Genomic DNA, 21744 nt, shown 5'->3' on the forward strand with positions numbered 1-21744 from the left:
TCTAGAAAATTCAATGTATTGGTATTTCCCACCAAGATATAATAACGTTCTCTAATAAAACACAAATGTGACATAAATATAGTAACTCACAGCTTTGTCAAGAGTGTCCAAAATCATATCTTGGCAAATTTTAGATAAATTAGATGTTATCAAGTCCCTGATCTAAAAGAAAAATAACAGGGCTGGGTATGATGGCTCATGTCTGTAATTCCAACACTTTGGGAGGCCGAGGCAGGTGGATTACTTGAGGTCGGTTGTTTGAGACCAGCCTGGTCAATATAGTAAAATCTTGTCTCTACTATAAATAAAAAAATTAGCCAGGCATGGTGGCAGGTGCCTGTAATCCTAGCTACTTGGGAGACTGAGACGCAATAATTGCTTGAACCCAGGAGGCAGAGGTTGCAGTGAGCAGAGATCACGCCACTGCACTCCAGCCTGGGCGACAAAGCAAGGCTCTGTCTCAAAAATAAACAAACAAACAAATAAATAAAATAAAATAACAATATTGAGTGATTACTTTGTACCAGCCTATATACCAAGTGTGTCACTTGTATTACCTCAATATAATACATTAGGCTGTTATACTTGTATAACAGCCCAATGAAGTACTTACTATTATCATGCTACAGATGAAGAAACTGAGACTGGTAGACGTTACTTTATCTCCCCATGACTATACAGCCAGTATGTGTTGGAGCTGTGATTTCAGTCTGCATCTTGAAAGCCACTTTAATGTTTCTGTCCCTATGCAAATTCTGTAATCACCCAATGGGTTCATCCTGCCTGCTGCACAAATAAAGACCACAGCATTGCAGTAAAGAAAGAGTTTAATTGATATGAGTCCAGCCACACCACATGGGAGACAGTTATTACTCAAATCAGTCTCATGGAAGGATCCCAAATTAGGGGTTTTGCCAAAGGCAGTTTGGAGGAAGGAATAGGGGTGGTTAAGAAGTTTGTGCTTGCTACTGATTAGCTGGGTCAGAGATAAAATCATAGAGGGTTAAAGCTGTCCTCTTTAGCTGAGTCACTCCTGGGAGGGTGGGCACAGGAGTGGTTTGGTGGGTCCAAGTGGAGCCATCAGTGTCAGACATGCAAAAAAAAACCTGAAAAGATATCTCAAAAGGCCAATCTACAATTGTGATGTTATCTGCAGGTGGTTAGGGAAGTTTCATATCTTGTGGTCAGTCTATATCTTTGCAGAATTCAGCTCCTCTTCTCCCCCTACCTAGTTTGGTGGTCTCTCATTAGCTTTACAAGGGTGGCTGAGTTTTGGAGAAAGGGCTATTACCATTTAAACTACAACCTAAGCATCTTCCAAAGTTAGGTCGGGAATAATTAAAGGCAGCTTGAAAGCTAAAGACAAGAGGGATGTGGGCTAGATCAGATCTCCTCTACTGCCATAATTTTTTCACTGATACGATTTTTGCAAAGGTGGTTTCAAGTCGTCTTGGCTAAGACAGCACCTACTCTTGCAATAGAGGAGTTGGAATGTTTCTTTTATAATGTATTATAAAAATGCTATTACATTTTATAAATAAATGATACAAATTAATTTTTAGCATTCCCTATAAAGCAGCATTAAGGTCTGAATTGGATATTTTGAAATCAGTACATGCTAAGATGTCATTATGCTTGATTTGATAGCTGAAAAGCCTCATCAGGGTCTCAGTTTCCCTAATGTGGCCATGAATGTAGGGGCTTGAGCCTCTTATTATCTTTGAGCTGTTTTACAATGTTGAAAGTTGAAAAAAGGATAAAGCAGATGATTATTGTCTCTAGAAATGCAAATGAATTTTGTCCAGAGGAATACAATTGATCATTGCCCATGGATATTGACCAATTTTGCATCCATTAGTAAATTTATTTCAGCACCCTTGATTGTGTGTGTGTGTGTGTGCATGTGTGCGTGCATGTGTCTGTGTGGGAGGGTTGTTTGAATTTCACCTTTGAACCAGTGGTAACATCTTACTGATTCTCCCATTATTTAAAGAACTAACTAAAAATTTTTATATATGTTCATTTTGTATTTGTATATGACTCATGATTTTGCCAATTAAAAAAGTTCCTTTAACTCTTCTTTATTTCTTCATTCCATTTCAGCATCTGTTGCAGGGGTTGACAAACTGCAGTTCAGGGGCCAAATCCAGCCCCAATGAGGGTATATTATTTACCTCAAACGCTTCAGAAAATAAAAACTCTCTCTCTCTCTCTCTCTCTCTCTCTCTCTGTCTGTCTATCTGTGTGTGTGTGTGTGTGTGTGTGTGTGTGTGTGTGTGTATACAAAGTTCTGAGAAGAAAAGGATATTACCCAAGAATTCTGTTCCCAGCTGCTAAATTGTGATTCATGTGTTAAGGTAAAAGAATAATTTTTAAATATACAAGGGCTTAGGAATTACATCGCTCCTACACTATTGCTTTAAAAATCTATCTGAATACATGGCTGGGCATGGTGTCTCACGCCTATAATCCCAGCACTTTGGGAGGCCAAGGCAGGTGGCTCATCTAAGGTCAGGAGTTCGAGACCAGCCTGGCCAACATGGTGAAACCGTATCTCTACTAACAATACAAAAATTAGCTGGAGGTGGTGGCCCACGCCTGTAATCCCAGCTACTTTAGAGGCTGAAGTACGAGAATCACTTGAACCTGGGAGGCGGAGTTTGCAGTGAGCCAAGACTCCAGCCTAGGTGATGAAGTGAGACAATGTCTCAAACAAACAAACAAACAAACAAACAAACAAACACTATCCGAATACAAATGCAAGATTTAATACTCAAAAAATTCTATGCAGATAAATAATAGAATTCATAAGTAGACTCAATTATTTTTCCTTGAAAACACTAACAAATTAGATAAACAGTTTATTGTCTGAGTCAGGATTAAAGGAATACATAGATGCATAGATGTAACCAGTGATTCAAATAAATTTAAAATACTTATTTGAGAATCTATTGCACAAATCTAAGCTATTACATTAGAAAATTTAGATGAATAATTTTGGGGGAAAATATACATTTCCAATTTTTTTTTTTTTTTTTTTTGAGATGAAATCTCTCTCTGTTGCCCAGGCTGGAGTGCAGTGGCGAGATCTCGGCTCACTGCAAGCTCTGTGCTCCATGTTCAAGCGATTCTCCTGCCTCCGCCTCTCGAGTAGCCTCTTAAGTAGCTGGGACTACAGGCACCCACCACCACGCCTGGCTAATTTTTGTATTTTTAGTAGAGACGGGGTTTCACTGTGTTGGCCAGGATGGTCTCGATCTCCTGACCTCGTGATCCACCCGCCTAGGCGTCCCAAAGTGCTGGAATTACAGGTGTAAGCCACTGCGCCCAGCTGAATTTCCACAAATTTTTATGAAGACCAATAACAATGGAGTAAAAATAGTGCTGTCAATAAATAACCCCTATGAAGTGCCAGGCTTAGACACTTTCAAAAGTAGATTCTCTTACATTTTCAAGAAAGAGAATGCATATGGCTAGTTGTCACTGAATATTTGCAATTCTTCCATAATATGGAACTATAGCTGGAAAGTGGCCACACAGCCAAGACTGGCACTTGTCTGGCAACTAGGTAGAGCCACATAGCTGTTTCTCATAAAACAAATGTAGGCTTAAGTGATAACTGTCACTTCAGGGTCTGGACTGTTAAGAAGGGGGCCTTTTGTTCCTTTGTGCCTTTTCAATCCACTATCCCCCAACTGGATGACAATGCCTAGGACATCCTTTTGAATTACTACGTGAGTAAGAAGTAAATATCAGTGGTATCTAGCCTGTTGCACATTTTTGGGTCAACTGGTCTATTTGGTCTATCAGTCTATCCTAAGCCATATGTTATATAATGTATATCAGAACAACTAGAGTTAAAATGTTTCCTTTATTTTAATTCATACTTTTCTTCTTTTCCTTAGTTTGTAAAAGAATGAATACAAGCCATTTTCACATCAAGAAACAACAGTAAAAATAAAAATAAAAAATTATTTGAAAAATAAAAATCTTCACAAGAAAATAAAAGGTCTACACAAAAATACGTAAAGTCAAGCAATCCTACTTAGAAAACTTATCTGACTAGATAGACTGTCTTTTTAGAAAATGACACAAAAATATGCCAAAAATAATAGTTGAGGGACTTGAAAATATTTGACAATCTAGGAACCAGAAGTGTACAAATACGATTTTTTTTTTTTTTTTTTTTTTAGTTAAAATTTCCAATTTAATAAGAGCTCTTCCAAGTCAGTCCTCAGGCTGAAGTGCAGATACAGAGAAAGTTAAAAAAACAGGCCTGGCCTCATGGCACAATTTGGACATAGGTTATGTTTATATTTCCTATCCTGTCCCTTCCCCCAACATGTTGAGTGAGTTTGTACCTTTATTCCTTCTTGTCATCAAATGCTTTCATAGTGTTCTCTGGCACTCCAGGGTTGAACCCATATTAATATTCTATTTTGCAAGTTTATCCTTGTAAGTTTATCCTCCTAAGGATAATAAATGTACTCATATTATGTTCCCTTTCCTTGAGAACTAGGGTCATAAAACAATTGCAATAAAGTAACATAAGCCACATTCTTCTAAGTATTAATAGCATAACATTTATCATGGCTGTGCATAAATATGGCTAAGTATCAGATTCATGTGGAAGCCCTTTTAAATCTATAAATTTCCAGATTTCATATCTTAGAGATTTGTTTTTCAGATCTTGGACAGGTTCTGACAGTCAAAAATAATAAATACACAAAAAAGCTTCTTGGATGATCCTAGTACCCAGCTACATGTAGAATCTACTGACATAATACTGTTTTACAGTTGAGTATGTAATGGATATCTCCTTCACTATTAAATTTCTTGATGGCAGGATGGCAGGGACTATGTTTTTAAATTTTGCATCCTTTAGTAGAGTTCCTTGTGCATGTCACAGTAAGAGCTCAGTGACCATTTGTAGAACCCAATTGAATAATGGCTGAAATTTCTTGCCAGTTATAGGCATAATGACAGACTTTCTTTCCTGTGTAGTAACTAAAAATACTATCTTATGATTTTCATGCTGTTATAGATACTACAAATATTCTCATTTGAATTAGTAGTATATGAATTAACTTCTCTCAAACATATAAAAAACATTAGGCATAAAAGCATCAAATTTACAAAAACTAAAAGAAAATATAATTGACTTTTTGAGGGCTTTGGGAATTGGTGGTGATTTTTTAAGCTTAGAAAACTTGGATTAATAAAGACACATATGTACTCCTCATATGATTTCAGCTCATTTCCAGTGCCTTTGGGTAGACATTGCCAATAGATGAAGGCACTCTTTTTTATTAAAATAGGACTTCACTTTAGAATCCTTCTTAACCACGTATTTATACAACCAATAAGAAATTACGTGATAAAGTAGGTGAATTAAAAATGAGTTGTCTATCTTTGAAATAAAAGAAGAGGTAATCAAGTTTGATTTTAAGATGCCATTTCTTAATTTTTTAGGCCTTTCTTGCCTTCCATTTGAGTGATCTTTTTCTTCCCCCTTTTTCTTTTACTAATTTACAAGTTATATATTTCTACCTTTTAGTGGTGTGTTAGTGGGAGACTACCTTGATACAATGGTGTCTCCAAGTCCTTTACCAAAGGACTGGCCCAGACAGGCTCACAGATCAAAGTAAGATGCTGAGATCACAGTTTATTGAGTCAACCTAAAGGATACAGCAAGAATCAAGGGGAAAGGGGGAAAGTAGGTTAATAATGTACTTAGGAAAGGGTGCAATTAGTATAGGATTGAATTAACTGAAGCCTATTCTATAAAATGTTTACATGTCCTCTCTTCTATTTTTCTGTATTAATTCTTCCTGCTAATATTGTGATTATAAGGACCAGAATTGCATATAAACAAAGAAGACTCGGCAGATGAGGGTGCCTAGAGCCAATTTATATTTTCTCTGCAAGAAAGACTCAGAGACTGGTCTGCCTGGCTATAATTGTGACTCACCACTGTTACCTGTTGAGCACCCATGGATTTTATCTGTCTTGAGCAGAGGATATATGGAGCCAAAATGGGGCCTCATTAATATTTGGTGCCTTGGGTGTTTCATGAATATTTAGTGCTTACCCAGTCCTTCCATATCTTCTTGTTTATGCACTCAGTACACATATACTCTACTTATCTTATATCTAACATATCTATGTATCTCTTAATTAATTCTTCCTTTCTTTCATTTTCTAGTCCCTGAATTGAATATTCTCAAATGATGTAGCAAATACATATGACAGGTGTCTTGAAATTTTTAACATGCATACTTCATTTTACAATTTCCAAAATTAATAATAACTGTAGCCTCCTCTCAAAAAATGGAATTTAGAAACAGAGTATGTTCGACCCTGACTTCCTCTTCTTTCATGTTATAGCATCTTAATTTTCTTGGTTATAATACATTATTTATATGTCAATACTTAGTTTCTCCAAAATTTTATTCAGTTTCCTTGTTCAATATTTCTTCTTATATCTTGTTTCTTCCTTTCAGATTCAATTTCCTTCTTATTGAAGTACATCTGTCAGTCGTTTCAGCCTACGTCTGTGAATGGTAAACTCTAGTGGTCTTTATCTGACAACTTTTCTCATCCTCATGTTGACAGTTTAGTTGAGAATATAATTTTCCATAGCCCTTTAAAAATTGTATTTTAATCTTTCTTTTTACTAGTGGCAGTTCTATTGTCAATTTTATTTTTGTTTCCTCATAGGTAGACTATTGTTGTTGTTTGAGACAGGGTCTTACTCTGTCACTCAGGCTGGTGTACAGTGGCATGATCACGGCTCACTGTAGCCTTGATTTCCCAGACTCAAGTGATCCTCTCATTCAGCCTACCAAGTAACTGGGATGACAGACATGGGCCACCAAGCCCAGCTAATTTTTTAAATTATTCATTTTGGAGACCATGTTGCCCAGGCTGGTCTTGAACTCCTGGGCTCAAGTAATACTCCTGCCTCAGCCTTCCAAAGTGTTGGATTTCAGCCATGAGGTACTATGCCCAGCCTATAGGTGTGTTTTCTTTCTTGTTTTGCTCTTAGGAATTGTTTTTCTTGTTTTGGTGCTCTTTAATTTTAACTAGAAGTGTTCTGATATTGATTTTTTTAAAAAAACATGTATCCTGTTAAGGACTTACTGCATTCTGGTTCAAGTCTATCTTCATATCTCACACATTCTCTGCTATATTCTCTTTGAATCAGGCCTACCCTCCATTTTCTTTCTTTTCTTTCTTTTTAGAACTTCTATTAAATATGTGTTAAGTCTTGTTATTGTATTATAAGGATATAACTTCACTTTTATACTCTCCATTTTTTAATCCTCAGTATAATTTCCTCAGATTTATTTTCTTATTTAATAATTATCTCTTTCACTGTGTCTAGTTCATCTATTTAACCCATCTGATGAGCTTTTTATTTTCAACAGAAAAAGCTCTATGACAGTAGGAAATTTGTGTATCTTATTCACTATCTTTAGTACCCAGAACACTGCTAGAACTCTGCAGATGTTCAATAAGTATCAAAATTATTAATAGATCAATAAATTCCTTTTTAAAAATATTTTTATTTTATCTTATCTTTTTCTTTCATTTGATTTTTATTTTCCTTTATGTTTTTAATCATTTTATGGGTTTTTCTTTGATAGTCACTTCCAGTTTTGTTTTTTTTTTTTAATTTTTTGGTAGAGATAGGGTCTCACTATGTTGCCCAGGCTGGTCTCAACTCTAGGCCTCAAGCAATCCTCCTGCCTTGGACCCCCAAAGTGTTGGGATTATAAATGTGAGTCACTATTCCTAGTGGTCAGGTTGCTTTATTAACTCAAGTTCTTTGGGCACAGATTTTTCTATTTCTTGTGTCTTCTCATCTGCCTTTTGGTAGATTGTTTCTTTGTGTGGTGTGCAAATTTTATTGAGAGCTCACCTTTACTGAAGGCCATTTATTCTGCAGGATTCTTTTGTTTCCTGAGTTGTGCATATGTCCTCATCAAGGATTCTTATATTTGCTTCTATAGGGCCTGGCTGTTTCTCTGTTTTTAAGCTTAGGATTCTCTTTTCAAATGATAAGGTAAAACTGGATTTCCATTGGCAGAGGCTTTCAATATTCACAGGAACCATTACTCTCACCCCTACTCATCCTAGACTTCTAAGGCTTCAAAAAGTGAAAACCTCTTTAGGGTTCTAGTTTATGCAGGAATGTCAGCTCCAGATCCTCATAAGTGGCTTCAGGAGCACATCTTTTAGTCCCAAATGGGGTTAAAACCTCAGCTCCTGGACCTTATTATTGTGGCTTTGAATTTCTTCTTCAGTTCTGGTATCTGAAGTCTTTGCTGTCTCTGTTTTAAACTCAGCTTTATATTTTAAAATACTTATACTCTATTCATTATTTCTATATATTTGGAGAAGGCAGGAGTCTCATGCCATGGGAAAAAAGGGAAAATGTAAAAAAGATGATTTGATTTCACAGGTTTTGCTAATGAATTTCATCCAACTTACACATGAGACTAACATTAAGAATCACCATATCATTTTGTTATTCTTAGAGTTTTTTGCAATAGTCTTATGGATATTACCATTAAACCCAATTCAATAAATAATAATGTGCAAAATATTTCAGGATATACAGATTACTAAGATAGTCTCTGCATTCAAGAGGCAAACATTGTGTAGTACAGAGATTAAGTAAATTTCATAAATAATCACAATGCAGGAAGCCTAATTGCTATGGAGATGCATATAGCTCTTTAGAATAATACATTACATGTATTATCAAACAAATTACTAAAATTGTTAGAAGAATGAAAAAGGAATCAGAAGAAGGTATTTTCAAGTAATAGTAACAAGAAAAACTTCATGACAGTGGTACTAGTTGAAATGTGCCTTGAAGAATGACTAGGATTTCTGAAAATAAAATCTATGAGGGAGGGGATGGAAGGGAGGTAGTGACTTTTCCAAGTAGAAAGAAAAGCACTAGCTTAGACAAGGAGCTAGAAGGGTGGAGGGCCTCCAATAAGGAACAAGTAACCAAATTTTCCAGGTTTGGATGTTAGAAAAGCAGTATTATTAGAAAGTAAAAATAAAGAAATGTAAAAAAACAATGGGGTATGGGGGTTGGTACAAGATAGGCATAAATTAAAGCTAATTTAATTTTAAATTTTTTACTGTCACATTTATCTAAAGAGAAAAGATAATGTTGGGTTAACTTTTAAGGATAAATTTAAAAACCAGGATCACTTACATTTTAGGTTGGGCAAGTTTCTTCTTCTCAATGACCTGATCCTCTAATTGGTTAGTTTTACAGTTTCCAGGAAGGTAAACTGAATCAGCATTTTGGTCTCTCAGGCATACAAGTACCATCTAGTGGCAAAGGAAGGCAACCACAAGAACGAAATTATTCAGGAAACATTTGCTTGTTTATTTTGAATTTTATTTACTAACAGAAGGCCATGTTCTACTTCAATAGGGAAATAAAGTACCCTTTAATCAAACATTGCTTGGTTATTGGTTTAAAAGAACAAATTGATTATAAAGAGCTTATTAAACATGAAATGTTTGAAAATTTTACAAGAACTTAATATCAAATTATATTTTGGGAATGAAACTTAAGGATCTACTTGAGTTTAAAGAGAGAGAGAGAAAAAAAAGAAAGTCCATGTAAATGAGGAAGAGGCAGAAATACTGAAGGTAACTATTTCTTTTTTTTTCTGAGATGCAGTTTCGCTCTTGTTGCCCAGGCTGGAGTGCAATGGCGCGATCTCCGCTCACCGCAACCTCCGCCTCCCAGTTTCAAGTAATTCTCCAGCCTCAGCCTCTGGAGTAGCTGGGATTACAGACATGCGCCACCACACTCAGCTAATTTTGTATTTTTGGTAGAGATGGGGTTTCCCCATGTTGGTCAGGCTGGTCTTGACCTCCCGACCTCAGGTGATCCGCCCTCTTCGGCCTTCCAAAGTGCTGGAATTACAGGCGTGAGCCACCGCGCCTGGCGAAAGTAACTATTCTTTTGGAATTTTCTCTGCTTTCACTTTGCCTAACTCCTACTCAGCCCTCAAATCTTTAGATATGTCTTCCTCTAAACAATGTTCCTTGACACCCCAGCTCTGTATTACATGAATGACTAATATCCTTCTAGGGACCACTATTCCCATGATGCTACTGACCACACTTCTTTGTCACTTCCCATTTTATAGCCCTCATTAAAATCGATAATCCTAAATAGCTGGTGCCATGTCTGTTTCATCCACTGTTCTATCCCAAAGGCTTAGGGTAGTACCTGACACATCATAGGTAATTCACAAATATTGATAGAATGGACACATTAATGAAGAAAGAGAATAACTGTGATGAAAATGTTCAAGGTACAAATATTGAAAGCTAGTATCAGTAAAGTTTAAATAAGAAAACAAAATGTTTTCAGAAAATTATTAGTTGAAAAAACTTTTTTCTTGTATATTAATTCCCTACAGGACATCCATTAATTTATCATTTCTGGTACTTTATAGTTTTCAGAGTACTTCTCTTTATCCTGGTGAAGAAAAAATAATAGTTCACAGCTCACGTATCATTACAGAGATCAAATAAAAGGTTACACATAAAGCATAGAGAAGAATACACAGCACATATTATATGCGCAACAGTTGGATTTTATTATTTCCTATACCTCATCTCATAAATTACTTAAAGCAGCACAGAGTCAAAGAAGGAAGCTATTTTAGATTTCTGTTTTACAAATTAGGAAACTAGTGATTATGTGATTATGGAAACTAACCATGAGTAATATATGATCATGGAGTCATATCAGTTACTAAGTTTCTAAATCCACAACATCTAAGTAATAGTTTATTGTCCCTTCTATGGCATCATGTTGCTTGCTTAGAGAGACAGGAGAGAAGAAAGGACATGTGGATGCTAAATAAGCACAGCATTGCAATGCAGAGAAGGAAAATAAATTATAAAAAGTGTACTAGCTTTTCTCTTGCTTCCCTAACAAATTGCCACAGCCTTTAGTGATTTAAAACAACACAAATGTATTATTACAGTTCTGTAGGTTAGAAGTCCAACACAGGCTGGGCACAGTGGCTCATGCCTGTAATCCCAGAACTTTGGGAGGCTGATGCAGGAGAATGGCTCGAACCCAGGCATTCAACACTAGCCTGGACAACACAGTAAGACCCCCATCTCTACAGAAAATTAAAAAATTAGCTGAGTGGGTGGCATGAACCTATAGTCCTGGCTACTCAGGATGCTGAGGCAGGAGAATCGCCTGAACCCAGAAAATTGGGGCTGCAATGAGCCATGATTTCCTCACTGCACTCCAGCCTAGGTGACAGAGTGAGAACCTGTCTCAAAAACAAACAAACAAACAAACAAACAGATGTCTAACACACAGATCTCTCTGCTATAAGATCAAGATGTTCCCAGGGCTCTCTGTTCCTTCCTGGAGGTTCTAGGGGATAATCTGTTTCCCCGCCTTTTCCAACTTTTAGAGGCCATCCACATCCCTTCCTCCATCTTCACTGCCAACAGTGGTGGATTGAGTGCTCCCATCACATAATTCCAGTCTCCTCTTTTGCCTCTCTTTTCTACTTTTAAGAACCTTTGTGATTATATTGCATCCACTGAGATAATCAAGGAAAATCTCCCTATTTTAAGATCAGCTAATTAGCAACCTTAATTCCATCTCCAACCTTAAATCCATTTCTCCACATAAATATTCACAAGTTCCAGGGATTAGGACGACTGGGGGTGGGGGTCATTATTCCGTCTATTCCAGGGGAATAGTGGCAAGGGGATGAAAGGGAGGAGGAAGGTAGGGCAGTATTTTCAAATGGAAGTGTTAGAAGTGTAACTTCAGGCTATCCTCACATTGATCTTGGCAGACACTAAAACCTCTGGATGATTTTCGCATGGCTAAGCTAGAACCCATCCCACTTTGTACTTGTACTATTGTATTTTTCAACTTGAATGTAGAAATTTTCATATATTTCTGCTAAATTTTATCTTTCAGGTTTTAGCTCACAGTTAAAATTGTTAAAATAATTTTGTTTCCTGGTTCTGTCTTCAGTCATATCTTCTATGCTATGTAGTTTTTGTTTCACCTGTTGATTCGACCAGAATGATTTCTTCACCTATGTAATTTATGAAAAATACGAACAAAAATCGGGGTAGAGTTATCCAACTAATTTTGAATTTACCTAATCATAATTAAATCAGGCCCCTATTTTAGGCTCATCCACAAAGATATGACAGACTGGATTAAATGCTTTCCTGAAATTAATTGATATCATGGCTATAAAATTCTATCTTCTCTCAAAGATCAAATAAAGAAGTGTGGTGTGACTTTTCTTAGTTTAGTCAGTCTGGTTCCAAGTGACCACCAAATTCTAATACATTAAACTATGGACTCTGGAATTTTACTTTTCTGTTCTACAGTTTTCAGTGTCTACCTTTTTACCATTTTTTAAGCAAGTGATCTATCATCTTTTTCATTTTTTACAGTTTTTCAGAACTCACCAGCAATAGATCTTAGGTTACATGTAAACAGCTGTGGGATGTAATTTGTCCCTGGAAACATGAACTTATTTGAAACAGATAGGTGTTTTCTTACTACCTCCTCACCTACCTCAAGTTTCAGTTCTCTTTGTATGTTGTTTCACCTTTACCAACGTAAAGTCCATTTTCTTTACTGAAAAGGGAAATAAAAGAAAAATTGAGTCAAGTTTCTCTTTAATGTTTTCATTATTCTCTTAGGTAAATTACAAATTTTGTGTTTATAAAAATTTATGAAGGTTTATTTCTTTCTGCCCTCTATTATAATTCTTCACTCTAATTAAACCAGTCTTTCCATTTTTCCCTCTTGAAGTTACCAGGTAACTCTAGTTCTCAATGATTTCTCTATAGCATTTTATAATTTGCACCACATAATTTAACAGTGGAAGAAATATTATCTTCCTTGTTTAATGCTTTTATAGTTTTTTTTAAAAAAAACTCTCAGAACAATTGTTCATTTCTTTACCTTTTTTCACTTGATTAACCTAGAAAGTTGGGAGATTTTACCAAGCAAGAATACTGGACACTGAATAAATACTTGTTGGTTAGTTAAGTTTTAAATATCAAATTTGGCTATACATTCTTCATATATCAGTCTCTTTGACTAATTTTTCTGTTTGGAGAAACAAAAAGGGTAAAATACTTAAAATTCTTTTTGTTGTAATAAAAACAATAGTAATAATAATATTAGTAGTAATAATAAAAATCAAACTAAAACTACCTTTAGAAGTCATTCTCTTCTCCAACCCCTCCCCTGTAACCCTCCAACAATTATCAATTAATCATATTACTGAGCTATTTAGTAACAATTTCAGCCACATTTGATATGTTAGTTTGGAACTCTATTTATTGGTAAAGCTGCTTGATTCCCTGCCTACTTTGTCAACTAAGCCTAAATTTCTTTATTTGTTTTAACTCATTCTAGACAAACATACCAATCTGAAATACCAAATACTGAATCTAAACTCTGAATATACGAACCACATCATTTCCCTTGAAACCTTTTTTTTCCTTGTAGAAATGCTAAATGTTTAAAAACAAATAATAAGTGTTTAATAATCATAGATTTTTTAAAAAGTCATGTAATTTTCAATGTATTATAATCATGCAAATTAATGTACTAAGTTGACAGTAAAAAAACTGTAACAATTTAACAATTTTGCTCTTAATTTTGGCAAAAATAGCATAAAGACTCCATTAAATAAGGCTTTGATGTCTAGCAAATTCAAAAGTAGCACAAATAGAATTCACTGTTCACCAGCAGGAGGAGGGTAGGTGGTAGGTTCGTATCTAGGGTAGCAAGTCTTATTCTCTTACTCTACATTAAATTCTGTCAAAATTCTGGTTCACCGTTATTTTTGCACAGCTAGGCAACTTGTTAAATCTCAATCTACAACTCCCATGATTGATGTATTCCCATCTGATTTATTTGTCTAAGAAACATATTAATGAGATTTGGGGATTAGGGTTGCCACCATGGCAACCCATCAGTATGGCTTGTTCTCTTTCCTAGATACGGAAGCTCAGAAGAACATCTTCCCTGAAGCTGCTTACTTAGTACTGGGACCTGGTAACTATGGAAATTTAGACTGAGATCATATGGCTACATTGTTTACAAGGTACAAATAGTTTGATAAATAACCTGTTCAAACAGACAGTAAAATACGTCAGAGTCCATACATCAATTTATAGCAATTTTTTAATTAATAGGTCTTATTTAGTTTCTCTCTGTTAAATTATTCTTACAACTGCATTACATTTGTATTAGTCTGTTCTCACACAGGTATCAGGACATACCCAAGACTAGGTAATTTATAAAGAAAAGAGGTTTAATTGACTCACAGTTTCACATGGTGACGGAAGCCTCAGGAAACTTACAATCATGGTGGAAGGCACCTCTTCACAGGGCAGCAGGAGACAGAATGACTGCTGAGTGAAGGGGGAAGCCCCTTATGAAACCATCAGATCCTGTGAGAACTCACCCACTACCATGAGAACAGCATGGGGAAAACTGTCCCCAGGATTAAATTGTCTCCACCTGGTCACCTTTGACATGTGGGAAATATTACAATTCAAGGTGAGATTTGATTGGGGACACAGAGCCAAACAATATCACCATCATAATTTTGTCATTCATCCTATAAGGGGAATTTGATATCTTCCCTTTTATGAGTAGGTAGATTTTGTTGAGTGGGTGGTGACATTTTGTAGGGGAAATGAAAATATTTCCATATTCTTGCTTATTACATATGTTTTCTCATTGGTAGCATTAATCGTATTTACTGTTTACTATGATGCATAGGACTTGGAAATTTAAACTGGTATAAAAAGAAGCTTTCGGCTGGGTGCTGTGGCTCAGGCCCGTAATCCCAGTACTTTTGGAGGCCAAGGACAGAGAATCACTTGAGCCCAGGAGCTTGATACAAGCCTGGGCAACATGGCAAAACCCTGTCTCTACAACAAAATAGAAAAACTAGTCTGTGCGGTGGCATGCACCTGCAGTTCCGGCTACTTAGGAGGTGGAGGTGGAAGGATCGCTTGAGCCTGGGAGGTAGACGTTGCGGTGAGCTGCGATCACAGCACTGCACTTCAGGCTGGGTGACAGAGCAAAAAAAAAAAAAAAAAAAAAAAAAAAAGAAAAAGACAAGACAAGAAAAAGTTCTTAATCTCAGACTATTTACAATTTAATTGAAGAGATGGTACATAAACAAAATTATGTGAACAAGATGGTAGTATGTATGCAGTTGGGAGGAGAGTGAGATCATTTTTGTCCAGGGTGATAAGATTGTTGGAAAATTGGGTTTTGGTCATGTCGTTTTGAAGCAAGAGTAAAAGCATACACAGACAGAATGAATGACAGAGAACATTACAAGGATAAGAAATGTAAGAAACAAATGCCTAGAATAGTCGTAGAAATGAGTAGACTTCTGAAGTTAAGGCAGGTTAAGGGTACTAGTGAGAAGTGTTGGGGTGAAAGTATGGTTCAGTAACATTTTAACCAAGTTTATCTTTGACGTATATTTCTTTACTTGGCCTCAAACCCTAGGCCATTGAGAATTTGTAACTAAAACGTTCTAGATGTTTCAAAAAGGGACAGAATATATCATGAATAGTTTTCATTACATGGCTTCTTTAGTTTCCTAGTGTAGTTTCTTGAACATTCTTATCTCCCTTTCTCCCACCCCCACTGCTAGACTTTTTAATCCAGGGGTCCTCATTCCCCAGGCCAGGGACTGCTTCTGGGATCTGTGGCCTGTGAGGAACCAAGCAGCACAGCAGGAGGTGAGTGGAGGGCAAGTGAGTGAAGCTCTATCTGTATTTACAGCCACCCCCCATGGCTGGTATTAGGGCCTGAACTCCGTCTCCTGTCAGATCAGCAGTGGCATTAGATTGTCATAGGAGTGAGAACCCTATTGTGAACTGCACGTGAGGGATCTAGGTTGTGTGCCCCTTAGGAGAATCTAATGCCCGATGATCTGTCACTGTCTCCCATCAGCCCCAGATGAGACTGCCTAGTTGCAAGAAAACAAGCTCACAGCTCCCACTGATTCTACATTACGGTGAGTTGTATAATTATTTCATTATATATTACAAGGTAGTAATAGTAGCAATAAAGTGCACAGTAAACATAATGTGCTTGAATCATCCCCAAACCATCCTCCCTCCCCGGAAAAAAACTGTCTTCCATGAAACTGGTCCCTGGTGCTGAAAAGGTTGGGGACCGCTGTTTTAACCATCAAGGATTCTGACGAACCTCTTTGAATTTTCTATTTAATTCATATTCCATAAGTAACACTTGATTCTTTGTTCCCCCCCCCCCCCCCCCAAGAATTTAGAAAGCAGAATGTATGTTGGGGAGATCTGGTTTAAATTCGAGAAGCAGAGAAAACAAAGACAAGTTAAAAAAAAATACGTGATGTACACAGGATTGACAGAATAAAAAAAAAGTCTTTCTGCAAGGGAATGTGACTATACAGAAATCTGGAGAGGAAAATACGTAATGTCAGTGTTAATAACTTTTGACCCCATTTAGGTCACTTTGAGTAACGAAACTCAAAACACTAGATATTTTTAGCAAAGTAAGTGCAGTATCCAGTCTCTCACAGATGCCATGTGTCTCAGGCCATTTGGCAAATTCAGCATCTGCCGCATTCCCAGACTTTGATGAGGACACTCCGCGAACTACAGGCATCCTCAATAGGAGGACGTCCCAGGTCGGGGTGTGAAGGCGAATGAAGAGGCTGGGGAGGGGAGGCAAGAGTTAGGGAAACGGGGCCACAGAACTCCAGATGCTGCGGCGGGAGGAAGAGGGGCTGCGGAGGACTCAAAACGCGCTCAGAGAGGCCCATCCAAATGCCAGGAGACAGATCGCAAGGATGCTTAAGAGGAGACGTGACTGGGTGAGGCAGATGAGGAGAGGGCAGTGGACCAAGGTCACCTGCTAAGAGGCGGCAGGTTTACCACTGAGACCCGAGCCCTTGGTTTCTGCCCGCGCCTCTAGAAAGAGCGTGGCGAAATCCCCGTTCCCAGGCGTGGAAGGCCCTGGGGAACAGCCACGAGGCCCGACTCTTGTGGCTCAGGGGCCCTGGGCAGCCGCGCGCCCCCGCTTACCACCGCTCGCCCCACCCTCAGGCGCGCTCCTCTTCCGGGCGCGATGCTTGCCTGCGTGCGCCGGGACGCGCAGGGCCGAGCGTCTGAGACGCGCCCGTACGAGGAGCGGCGTTTTCTAGGAGCCCCGCCCTCAGGTGCGCTCTGCAGGAGGCGGGGCGCGACTTCCGCGCCGCGAGCTTCCCTAGCTGGCCGGCGCGCTGCCTGCTCTGCCTGCGCCAGGAGCGCGCGGGTGCGCGCGGCCGCGCCCTCGCCCAGATCCCAGCTGGGTCACCGGGACTGAGTCAACAGACTGAGCGCGTCCAGGCCTGACAGCGCTGCGGATCCGGCCCTGAGGTGAGGAGGGCGTCGCGGGCGTCGGCGCTTGAGGCAAGCCTGGGACAGCCGTCCCTTGGGGAGTTGTGGGGTCGAGGAGGGGCTGGCCAGCGAGGGGCGGCGGGGAGGGAAGGGGAGTTCGGCGTCTGAGGTGTGGGGTGAAGCGGGCTCGGAAGCGGGCAGAGGCGGCGAGCTGAGGGAAACAGACCTCTCTCGGCTCCCGGGAAACGCGGGTTGCCAACCTCGGGGATGCGGTGGGAGCGCCCAGGATTCGGACGTGAGGGGTCGGGGCCCTGGGGCGGGGGCTCCGCGAGGCTCACCCGGGACCGGGTCCGGCCGTGGGACATCGGGACACTGCCTTTGCCTGGACGCTGTCGTTCCACCCTCAGCGGCGTCAGGGAGAGAAGGAAAACTATTGATGTAAATTTCCTTCTGAACAGCTGGGTAATGAGCGCTTGCTCTTCCCGGCGAGGTTACGCGCGGATCATTACCTTGTGTGTTAAAAGGAGTTTCAGTGAGAAGAAAATGCGCAGATCTCATGACACAGTTTGGGAGGGAAGTTCCCTGATCCTAAAACACAAATAGGTGCTCCAGGCATGGAAATAGGAGCTCCAGGCGTGGAAATAGGAGCTCCAGGCATGGAAATACTTAATTGGATCGGAAAGCTGGGCAGGCTGGAGCTATTAAGCTGAAGGAGGGTTTCCCCTGGGCTCCTTAGGCTTTGATTTACGTTTTAGATAAATAAGTCCGAAAATAATGAAGATAATAACCACGTTTACTTTCTACGAGGGCGTTCTGAAGGAATCTAAGGGAAGAAAAGTATTTGCTGGACTACAGCTTTGAGCCAGGCTGGGTGTTAGCTCTTTTAATTCTGACAGCATCCCTGTAGGGTTGGAGGGGGTTATTGCAGTTGGGCAGATGTGGAGAATGGGCCTCAAAGAGGTTAAGCCACTTATTAAGGTCTCAACTAGTAAAGGATGGAGTTGGGATGCCAGACTCTAATTCTGGTGCTTTATCCACTATATTTTGTGTTTGCCCGAAGAGCAATATTGTATGTGTTTTAGGGAAGACTCCATAGGAGGGAACCTTATTAGGGCAGTTAGGGCTTTGTGGGTATTTGTGTTAAAATCAAACTAAAGAGGTGTTCATCTTTGAATATGCCCTGTTTGAGTGTATTTCCTTTCAAACAGATTTAGTGTAAGGAAATCTTACATTCGCTATAAGATCAAATTTATTAGTATGTTCCATGTTTATTGCATGTCTTTTATTTTTAAAGAGACAGGGTCTTGGGCTGGAGTGCCGTGGTGCGATCAAAGTTCACTGCAGCCCTGAACGTCTGGGCTCAAGGGATCCTGCTGAATAACGGGCTATAGGCGTGTGTCATGTGCCCAGCTAATTTTTTATTTGTTTTTCAGAGATGAAGTCTTGCTATATTGCCCAGGCTGGTTTGTTGCATGTCTTTTACATTCCAGATACTATATTATGTGCCAAGAGTACCGTACTGATATGAATATAATTTATAATCTCTGCCCTTGAGTTTAGTTGAGAAGGTGATTGTATAAAAGAATTTTATGATACCGTACTAAGTCATAACTTTTCTAGTACGTAAATTAGTTGGATTAAAAATAGTTTTAAGGGCCAGCTTTTAGGAACCTATTATGTATAAGAAAATTTATTGGATGACTTGTCCTCTGTGTACCATTGCCTTGTTATTTTCTCCTTTAGCAAGAAACACTGTCATAAAATTTAGGTTAAATTATGTTGACAACTAGCATTTTTTTTTTTTTTTTTTTTTTTGAGACAGGGTCTCATTCTGTCACCCAGGATGAAGTGCAGTGGCAGGATCTTGGCTCACTGCAGCCTCAACTTCCCAGGTTCAAGTGATCCTCCCATCTCAGCCTCCTGAGTAGCTCGGACCGTGGTTCTGTGCCCCTACACCTGGCTATTTTTTTTTTTTTTTTTTTTCCGTAGAGACAGTGTTTCTCTATGTTGCCAAGGTAGATCTTGAACTCTTGGGCTCAGGCCATCCTCCCGCTGGGATTGCCACGTGAGCCACTGCACCTGACTGCATTTTGTTTTATTATTGCACCACCTTTCAGTAAATTTTAAAGCGATAGAGAAGATGAGAGCATTTATAATTTATCCCTTTTTAAGTTAAAAGGCATATTTTATAGTGCTTTTATTTTATTGATTGAGAAGCAAATGATGTAGCTAGGCAGGCGTTTATTTCATGTGCCGGATATGTTTCTAATTTCTCATTCCAAAAAAATCTTAGTTTTAAAGTATAGCTAATACCAGATGGCATTTAAGTTCTTATGGCTCAGAGTTGTAATGAAATCAGTCTTCCAGTTTAAGCTGAAATGGCACATTGTTGAAATGTATAATATTACTTTGTGGTGGATTTTGGAAATCTCTTTTAATTGCTTCAGTTTTCTCAGTAAAGTAGGATTCAAGGTCATAATCTGAGGGTGTTCCTACAGATGGAAGCTTTGGAGATTTGGGGACTGAGAGAGTGATGGACTAGTGAAATATGTGATTGCTAGGAAATTAAACATGACCCGTAGGTGTGAAAACTACAGTAGAGGACAGATATGAGTGCACAAATTAGGGTGTCTAATTTTGGATATCAGAAACTTCATAATCCATTCCCAATGCCTGCCTTTACCGTGTTATCTAGAACATACATTCACATCCCTTGCTCCAGTTCACTTTGCCTTATGCCTCTGCCATATGGCAGGTATCCCTGTTCTTCACAAAAGGCAAGTCCTTTTGTTTGGGAGTCTAGCTTTACCCTTCTTTTCTTTCTGCCTGGACATTCCATTCCACTCCTTTCCAAGCTCTTTCTCTCTTATCACATTACGTTAAATTTTATCTCTCTGCAATGTTAGTGACAGTGTCTAACTTTATTTTTTTTGCCTCGTAATGTTGGATGCATAAATCCTTCGGTAAATGTTAAGTGAATATGCCACTTTTCTCACTTCCCCCCTTCTTCCTTTCTGCAGGAGTTGGCCAACTCTTTTTGTAAAGTGCCACATAGTAAATATTTTAGGTTTGCAGACAGTGTGGTCTCTGTCTCAGTAACTTTACTGTTGTAGCACAAAAGCAGTCATAGATAATACATAAATGAATGAGCATGGCTGTATTCCAATAACACTGTATTTATAGACATTGAAATTTGAATTTCACATAATTTTTGCATGTCACAAGATATTATTCTTTTTTTTTTCCAACCATTAAAAAATGTAGAAACAGTGTTCCTCCTGGGCTGTGCTGAACAGACTGAGGATTGGATTTAGCCCCCACCTCTTTCATCATAGTTTGCACATCCTTGATCTTTAAGGACTCTCAGGAAGCCTTAATAAAGGAATCTGTGGTAAGATGATCCTGGTTATGATATTTCCATTGGTGGTAGAGAAGCAAAGATAAATAAGACAGTGTTGTTTTTTTCATCGAGGATCTCATGGTCAAGTTCAAGATGAAAATATGTACATAAATAATGGTGACAGGGTATAGTTACTGCAGTTATATTTACTGGGTATAGAGGTAAAACAAAGGAGTGATAATCAGCTCCATGTCAATTTAATAATGACATTTAGGCAATGTGATTAAAAATTGAGCTTAGTTGAGCATAAAATTTGAGGTTGGTCACACGGGAGGACACAGACTCCTAAAGGATGGGGTAAATGCTCCAAAGTGGAGAGATTTGAGGGTCCTTTATATAGGCAAGGCCTGGGGATGCTTATCATTTTTCATACAAGGTTAGTGCATAGTTAGAGCAATTCAATTAGTTATAGGCAGTGTTTCTGTTTTGGGGAAGGGTATATTTAACATTTCACGTTAAGGATGTAATGGTCAAAGGGTCTTTTATCACAGTCAAGGGGTCTTTTATCCCTGGTACCATCTTGTCTGAGCTAGGAACAAGAAAATAAGGAAGGAATTTCATATATAACAAAAGGTCAGTAATTAAGAGGTCAAGCTTCATGACCCAGTCTCCAAAGTCAACCTTCCCCAGTGCCAAACAACATTTAGAACCCCCATGTAGACAGACTATGCATTTTCTGTTACATCTGCTTAGGTGGATGTGAAGTAACCTCTAACAGTCATTTGTTGGAGGTAGGGAATGTATTTTCAGCTAGCCTTTCTGGAAATCTTTTAAGAATACTATGAAGGTGACTGACCACGTTTCTTATCAGGATGGCCCTAAACGTCAGGATGACTCAACTTATTTATTTTATAGGGTATAATCTTAATTTATTTCTCACAGAAATAAGC

General features: G+C 38.6%; 1 protein-coding gene and 1 long non-coding RNA gene across 9 annotated transcripts in view; one reads left to right on the top strand and one right to left on the bottom strand.

Moving 5' to 3' along the window:
- The window catches only part of LOC103243133 (uncharacterized), a 30401-nt gene extending 12382 nt beyond the window's left edge, over positions 1–18019 (bottom strand). For 4 of the 6 annotated variants that reach the window (XR_012088851.1, XR_012088853.1, XR_501007.3 and 1 more), the window contains exons 1-5: positions 17161–17270; positions 15046–15143; positions 14392–14478; positions 12623–12685; positions 9239–9357 (exon numbers count right to left, since the gene is read on the bottom strand). This is a non-coding gene — a long non-coding RNA (uncharacterized lncRNA). Of the gene's footprint in view, positions 1–9238; positions 9358–12622; positions 12686–14391; positions 14479–15045; positions 15144–17160; positions 17271–17792 lie in introns of those variants that run through there. The other 2 variants (XR_012088852.1, XR_012088854.1) reach the window with 2 other exon arrangements.
- The window catches only part of ABCA5 (ATP binding cassette subfamily A member 5), an 84871-nt gene continuing 80513 nt past the window's right edge, over positions 17387–21744 (top strand). For 2 of the 3 annotated variants that reach the window (XM_037993241.2, XM_073005087.1), the window contains exon 1: positions 17403–17493. The gene's annotated coding sequence lies outside the window, so the exon portion shown is untranslated. Of the gene's footprint in view, positions 17494–21744 lie in introns of all 3 variants that reach the window. The other variant, XM_008011976.3, reaches the window with a different exon arrangement.

This window comes from Chlorocebus sabaeus, chromosome 16 (genome assembly GCF_047675955.1).
Source record: "Chlorocebus sabaeus isolate Y175 chromosome 16, mChlSab1.0.hap1, whole genome shotgun sequence".
Classification (NCBI taxonomy): Eukaryota; Metazoa; Chordata; class Mammalia; order Primates; family Cercopithecidae; genus Chlorocebus; species Chlorocebus sabaeus.